Source organism: Lemur catta, chromosome 1 (assembly GCF_020740605.2).
Source record: "Lemur catta isolate mLemCat1 chromosome 1, mLemCat1.pri, whole genome shotgun sequence".
In the NCBI taxonomy this organism is placed as follows: domain Eukaryota; kingdom Metazoa; phylum Chordata; class Mammalia; order Primates; family Lemuridae; genus Lemur; species Lemur catta.
In genome coordinates, this window is record NC_059128.1 from 182885301 (window position 1) to 182893609 (window position 8309).

The window sequence follows — 8309 nt, forward strand, 5'->3', positions numbered from 1 at the left end:
GTAACTCCATGTTTAGCATGATTACAATATTTGAGGAACTGCCTATTTACCAAGTCAGCTGTGGCATTTTACATTCCCACTACCGATGTATGAGGGTTCCAATTTTTCTGCATCCTCACCAACACTTGCTATTGTCTGTCTTTTTTACTACAGTCATCGTAGTGTGCATGAAGTAGTATCTCATTATGGTTTTGACTTGAATTTCCCTCATGGCTAATCATGATGAGCATCTTTTCATATGTTTATTGACCATTTATAGATCTTTGGAGAAATGTCTATTCAATTTTGGCCATTTTTTTCACGTAAACGTTTTTAGCTTATTAATCTTCTTGTGAAAAACCTACACAATGGCTGCAGATAATGAATGTCATTGCAGAATCTTTATTCCTTCAGCTTTTTGTCAGCACCAACATTGGCCTTTGCAGTTCCCCTGAGCTTCTTCATTCTGTTCTTGTGCTCCTTCACTGCTTTCTTGAAGTCTTTTTCTTCTCATATAGGCCATGTTTTGCAAGTCTGTGTTTGGGTTCATTTTTCTTTGCATAATCCAAAGAATTATAAATCATGCCAAAGCCGGCTGTCTTGCCACTACCAAAGTGAGTTCTGAATCCAAATACAGAGAAGACATCTGGTGTGGTCTTGTACATTTCAGCTGAATTTTTCCTGAATTTCTGTCTTTGGTACTGTTGCCTTCCCCGGGGTGAAGGACATTGATGGCGATTTGTTTTCTCTGAAGTAGTCAGTTGGTCATGAACTTTCCAGTCCAGGTAGTTACTGTGTTGTTCATGACGGTGGTTGATCCTCAAGCAGCCAGGGAAGAAAAGCCTTTTGGCCGTTTTCAAATTGAGTTATTATCTTTTTATTATTTAGTTGTAAGAGTTCTTACAATTCTGGATGTCAGACTATTATCACATATATGACTTGCAACTATTTTCTCCCATCCTTATATGTGGTCTTTTCACTTTCTTGATAGCATCCTTTGAAGCACAAAATTTTAAATTTTGATGTCATTTATCTATATTTTATAGATTATGTTTAAGTGTCATATCTAAGAAACTATTTTCAAAGCCCAAATCATGAAAGTTTACTCCTACCTTTTCTTCTAAGAATTTAATAGTTTTAGTTCTGACATTTAGGTTTTTGATCCATTTGGAATTAGTTTTTTTACATGATGTCAGGTAGGAGTTCAATTTCATTATTTTGCATGTGGATATCTAGTTGTTCCAGATACATTTATTGAAAAGACTATGCTTATTCCCGAGTAAATTTGATTCAGCATCCTTGTCAAAAATTGATTACCCAGAAAGGGTGGATTTATTTCTGGTCTCAATTCTATTCCATTGGATCTATGTATGTATACTTATCCCAGTTCCGCACAGTCTTGAGTACTATAGCTTTGTAGTAAGTTTTGGAATTGGGAAGTTTGAATCCTCCAAATTTGTTCTTCCTTTTAAAGACTGTTTTGGCTATTCTGAGTCATTTGCACTCCCATATAAATTTTAAGAAGAGCTTGTCAATTTCTGCAAAAACTGGCAGCTAGATTTTGATAGGGATTGCACTGAATCAGTAGGTTAATCTTCAGATTATTGCCATTTCAATAATACTGTCTTCTAATCCAAGAACATAAGATGCCTTTTATTTAAACTTCTTTAATCTCTTTCAATGATATCTTACAGCTTTCAGTGTACCAACTGGCACTTCTTTTGTTAAATATATTTATAAGTATTTTAATATTTTTGGTGTTGTACGTGAATTTATTTTCTTAACTTCATTTTTAGATTATTCATTGCTAGCATAGAAAAATACGATTGATTTTTGTATATGAATCTTGGTATCCTACAACCTTGATGAACTCATTTATTAGCTCTAATAGTTTATTTTTGTTAATTGCTTAGCATTTTCTGTATGGAAGATCATATCGTCTGCAATTAGAGGTAGTTTTACTTCTTTCTTTCCAATCTAGATATCTTTTATTTCTTTTTCTTGCCTAATTGCCCTGGCTATAACCTCCAGTACAATGCTGAATAAAAATGGTTAGTGTGGAGGTACTTGCCCTTCCCTGATCTTAGGAAGAAAGCTTGTAATCTTTTACCATTAAGTGTGATGTTTCTCTTAGGTGCCCTATATCAGGTTGAAGAAGTTCCCTTCTATTCCAAGTTTGAGTGTCATCATGAAATGGTGTGCACAAGTTGCAAGCTGTTAGCATAAAAGTTCCTTGGGGCTAAATACATCGTTATGTTATTGGATTGCTTAACATTCTTCAAACTCCAAATGTTCCTGAGTGCTTCAAGGATAAATTCAAACTATTTAATGCAGGATTCTTCCCAATCTGACTCAAGCCTATCCAATCACATCACTTGCCACATCTTAACTTACAATCCATAGTTCAGTCATAAAGAAATCCTTCCTGTTCCTCTAATGGATCATACTCTCTCACTTATCTCTTTGGCCTTGCATAGACTGTTACTCTGACTAAAAGTCAAACTTCTTTCTTTTCCTGTAAAACTCCTAATCATTCTTCAAGACCCAGCACATGTCAATTTTTCTTCTTTAGGTGTTCATCCTGTATCTTCCCAGAGCTTGCTTGTGATACATCTGTCTGTATGTTTATATAATCTCAACCGTGCTCAAATATGCCTAGTTGTCTAACTCCCACTAGACTGGGAACTTTCTGATGTGACACTTTCTTCTTTTTTTAAGTTTTTAAAAAATGTTTAATTATTATGTGTACATAACAGTTGTATATCTTTATAGGGTATATGTGACTTTTTTTTTTTTTTGAGACATAGTCTCGCTCTTTCACCCAAGCTAGTGTCAGTCACAGGCTGTATTACTCTAGGAAAGGAGGCAGCTCTCATTAGCTAAGAATAATTCTCCTGGGAAGGGTCAGTTGTGAGCCCTTAAAAGCCAACACTTGCAGCAGCTGTGTAATTTCTAAAAAGAAATTAGCAAAATTCTATAAATAATTGCATATATTTAAAAATTTAGGTCTTGCCACAACTTATGCAAATCTCTGGACCTTTATTAGTGCTTTCTTAAATATCTTTAATTTACACTCCAAAAATGTGTTATTTTTCTTCTTCTGACATTGTTTTGTATTATTAATTAGACTGCTTATTAATTGGCTGGTGTACTAATCTATTCTTTCTGGGATCTTGTTGTGATGATCAAGGAATTCCTATTAATCCGCTGTCTTTCTTAATATGCACTTCAGCCAGACCCAGAGGTGTATGTGCTGAAGCTCTACATATCCTGACAGTAGCTCATCCCTGGCAGTTGGCTATGTCTATTTCCAACTTCCTTTCCAGTGGTTTACATCTGCTGTGCAATGTGTTGTGAAAAAGCTTCCATTTGACTGTGATTCCCCATGTGTAGGGCAGAGGCAACGACCTTCCCTCTTCATAGACTCAGGTTTGTAAAGAAATATCCCTCTTATAATGATGATTAAACTTTAGCTTTGAAAAATTGTCTAATTTAATTAGTTTCATTTGTGTCTGTTTTCTTAAATAATACCACTTCACAAGGGTCTAATAAGGACTAAATGAGATAACATTGTGATAGGAAACTTTGCCTGTGGCTCTAAATAAACTTTAGTTAATTAACAGTATAATAATTTCTTTGTATAAGTTTTGTTTTAAAAGAGCTCTTCCACCACGTAAGGACACAGGGAGAAATCAGTAGTTTGCAAATGGAAGAGGGACCTCACGAGAACCTGATCATGCTGGCACCCTGATTTTGAACTACCAGGTTTCAGAACTGTGAGAAATACATTTCTGTTGTTTAAAAGCTAAATATATAAAATATATGTACATTTTTCCCCATGCTGCTCTTGGGTTACCTATTATATAAATGATGCAGAATAGTTAATTGCTTATGTATGTTTATTCTTTTTATCATAAAGCTTTTAAAATAAATAATAATACCCATTCCTTACCTATTGTAAACAATGTCATTTTTACAAATACTTCTCAAGTAGCTTACATGTATCAATTTAAAGACTAGTTTTCTAGTTCTAAAAAATCTTCTGAAATTCAAAGAAGGCAGTTGAATCATACATTTTTTTCCTCTGGTAGCTTGTTAACAAATGGAGTTATTTCAGGACCACGACCATTTTAAGTTTAAGGTTAAAATATAAGCCACAGTTAACTGATGACTTTTTTTTTCTGCAAGCAAAATTATTTGTTTTCTTTCCCACTGTTTTCTTTCTTCCTCTCTATGCAGTTGGGTAGTATTTTTCTTAAAACATAGTGAATAAATATATAATTTCTATACAATAATGCATTGTTTTTTTGAGGCTGGTGTCCAACATTGTGGTGGAAATATATTATTCTCCTATTGAGAACCAGTATTCAAAATGACTGGCAGAAGTCTGTTTCCATTGAAGAATACATTGGTGCATTTTGAGAAATTAATTATTCAGCATGGTAGTCATTAGGAGAAAGCAACTATAAACAGGAAAAATTTTGGTTTTTTTGGTGGAACAATACAAAATATAAATTTTGCCTTTAAAGAAACTGGCAAAAAGCCTCAAATGTGTGAGTTTCACTTTGGTTTGAAATCTCTTTGCAGTCTAAAGTCACTGTAGGACAAAATGTAATTAAATAACAAATGACTTCGAGGAGTAATACAAATTTATCTAAAACTACCCAAGTCTGTGTCACCAACAGTCCAAATATATGTTGAGATGATGAGTAAGAAGCATGATGTGATTTCTTTTACTCCTAGTCAGAACACAAAATTCAGGTCTCAGACATAACCTCTTGATATTTGTGGATGCCAGATCTTTGTCTTATACTGACCCAAATTAAATAATATCATGATAGATATGTGTACAAATGCATTTATTCTCTTTTTTGCAGACATTCTAATTTTTGCCAAATTTGAGTTGGTGTGTTTACAACCATTGATTACTAGAATTTAGTCATAGTAGCTTATTCACTTCAGTAGGAAAATAGATCAAGGAAACTTTCACTAGCTTCAAGTTATGCATGTGGAAAATTTGTGTAAATGTATTACTTTCATATATGAAGTACATCTGAAGTATAAGAAGCTAGAATGTGAAGCTCACGAATAGGAATATTACTTTTATAACCTTAGCCATCAAATCTGTTTCAGTAATTCTCAGAAGGCATTCCTCAGAAGGATAGCAAAGTGGCACCTTGTCAACTTTTGTTGACAAGTTACATGTTGAGAAAAAACAGCATCTGCCTGTTGAGCTTAACTTTACCCCTATATTTCTACTTTTTTCTAAAATAAATGGCAAACTAAGAGGAGCATTATTTGTTGTTTGGTATATCACTCTGCATACTTACTTGTTTACTGTTTGTTGTCACAATATGAAAATTTTTATCATGCTACAAATTCTTTTTGGAGAATAGAATCTTAATGATTTTGTATTTGTCTTTTTCTTAAATAATTAGACATGCATAATAGTGTGTTTCCCTTTTAACTATATTTGCTAGCAAACTCTGTTCTTACTTTCATAATGAACTATATGTTCCCTCTGTTCTAGGTTGTCATTGCCATAGTTTGAATGTTTCTTCCAAAATGCATGTTGAAATTTAATTGCCATTGTGACGGTATTATGAGGTGGGACCTTTAAGAGGTGATTAGATGATGAGGGCAAAACTCTCACGAATGGATTAATGCTATTATTGTGGGAGTGGATTAGTTATCTCAGGAGTTTCGTTCCTTTTCTCTCTCTGTCTCACATGCTTGCTTCACCCATCTGCTCTGGGATGATATAGTGAGAAGCCCCTTACCAGAGATGGCCCCTTGATCTTGGACTTCCCAGCCTTTGGAACCATGGCCAAATAAATCTCTTTTCTTTACAAATTATCCAGTCTGTGATATTCTGTTACGGCAACAGAAAATAAACTAAGATAGTCATAGAATCATTTAGTACTTCTTGCATCTTTCATTACTTTGATCCTATCATTTTATCTTGTTTTATCAGTTATATTTTAGTATATATTTTATTGTAAGTTATAATGAACTAAAAATTGATACCAGAGCTCATTAAGTAATGCTATTATCTAAACTTTAATGAGTACTAATACATCTTTGAATGAATAAATACATGGATAAATAGCAGAATTAAACTTTCTGGATATAAAAATATAAAAAGAAATTAATTGAAAACAAGTTTCAGAAACTTTAAAGGTAATAGTTGATGTTATGGGAGTAAATGACATTAAAAAAGGAAAGAATTACAATAAAGAGGAGACATTCATGATAGAACATTGGAATGACTTGCATTTACAGAATGGAACAATGAGAGGAGACAGGGAAGGGATGGCCCAAGAGACAAAGGAGAATTTACTATTATAAAAAATACTAGAGAAGAGAGATTATTAAAATCTCTATCAGCAGGTACAGATGTTACAGAAAATAGAAGCTATTGAGTACTCCTCAAAAGACAAAGTTGGTGTTTAGGAAGGTCCCAGTGACCTCATGACAACATTTTCAGTAAAGCAGAAAGCACTAAAGGGTGAGTAAGAAGGAAGTGGAGGAATTGTGGCTATTTTTAGACATTTATCTAGGAAATGAAGAAGAAAGATCCTTAATGTAAAGAGATTGGGGAATGGACCATATTTATAGGAAACGGGGGGAAAGAAACTCACAACATATCATGGTATTGGGTAAGAGGGATGCAGACAATCCTGGATGGAATGTGAGGATATGTGGAAATTAATCCAGAACCACTGTGGCCTTAAAAGAGTAGAGTGGATCTCTGAAGAGGACAGGGTCCTTCTCTCAGAGAAGATTTTAATAGAACAAAGCAAGGAAAGTAATGACAGAGAGCTTTTGGAATAGAGAAAAGGTGAATTTAAGATTCCTCCTTCAGATTCAAAGTTTTCATTTAAAAATGAAAAAAGATTCTCTCTCAGAGTGTAAGGGATACGGGCTCAGGGAAAATGGGAAAAGAATGGAGAGTCGTTTGTTGTAACTACAAAAGAAAATCAACAAAGGATTTTTCAAACAGCAGTGAGGACTGTGCTGAATATGAAGTGACAACAATCAGAATTTTATAATATTTATGTATTTACTTATTTTTCTAATATTCCTGAATCAACTGGAACTATGGAGAGGTAAAGAAGACAGTGGGGGATTGAGAGTGAGAGCTGGAAATACAGACAAGCCTTTATAAGATTCTTTTTTTAAAAGCTTTTTTGTCCTAAGAGATTATAATTGAGTCCTAATATTGAGAAGTTGCCTGTTGTAGCAAATATAATAACATCAGGAAATTGCATGGTGCTCAAACACCAGACTGGGAGTTTGCTCCCCAAGTAAATGTGTGAAAATACTTAGGATTTCTGATTTTTGTTAACTTGACAAGGAAGTAGCAAAAGTAATCTATGTATTTCTTCAAAAGCTAAATGTGATAATATTTGTCAATAAAAATTAATCATTTCCTCTATTAATCTATTGCTTCTTTAGTTTTTACTCTCTGGCCAAGAAATCATAGACATATATCAGCATCTATTAAATCTGCCCTTGTCTAATTCTTTTGAATTTTAGGTTCCAGCAATAATGTGATAGATTAAATAAATAAGACATTTCAGCATTCTCTCCTTCTGTTAAAATTTCAATATTCATTCTACCTTTCTGCATTTAGTCTTGAGCTTTCTTCCACAGGCCATTTCCTCTATTTTGCCATTCACTTAGCTTCCCCAAATTAATTTCTTATGGTTCAAAGGAAACAAGTATCTTTTGCTAACACACAAGTTCTACCCTATCCTTTGCCTTGATTTGATTAAGGTCAATATTGGTGATCTCTACTTATTGCTCTCTCCTGGCAAAAGAAGTAACAGTTGTCAACTGTTCATAGCCTTGAACTGACCATAATCTTTTGTTTATTTACCCAGCCCAACACACGTTCTTGTTGGGTTTTATGTGAACTTCACTTTTTACTTTCCCTGTAATTTTAATCCCACCCCCCAGTATCTTTGGAATTATTTGCAAATTATTAAGAAATAAAAAAGAAAAAGTAAAAAAAAAAAGGATCTTTCATTTACATTGTGAGATATCAACATTTCTGACTGGTTCCATAATCTTTTTTTTTTTCTTTTGGTAGTTGTAGCCAGTTTTTATCATATATCACAGATAAAATAAAACAAATCTTTAAAACATACATTTGAACATGAAAAGTAGTCAGAATAGAGATTGGTTTCCTAACAATTTTGAATTTAGGGTTTTGTTTTAAAAACAACTTTATGTTCACCTCTTCATAGATGATTTTAACTGAATCTGTACAAAATTAATTTTTCTTCTATATTTTAATCATATTAGATTAATTATCCTTTAGTGAG

At 33.4% G+C, this 8309-nt stretch overlaps 1 pseudogene; it reads right to left on the reverse strand.

Moving 5' to 3' along the window:
• Nucleotides 1-381: 381 nt before the first annotated feature.
• Nucleotides 382-784, reverse strand: LOC123641433 (annotated as a pseudogene).
• Between the last annotated feature and the right edge of the window lie 7525 nt (nucleotides 785-8309).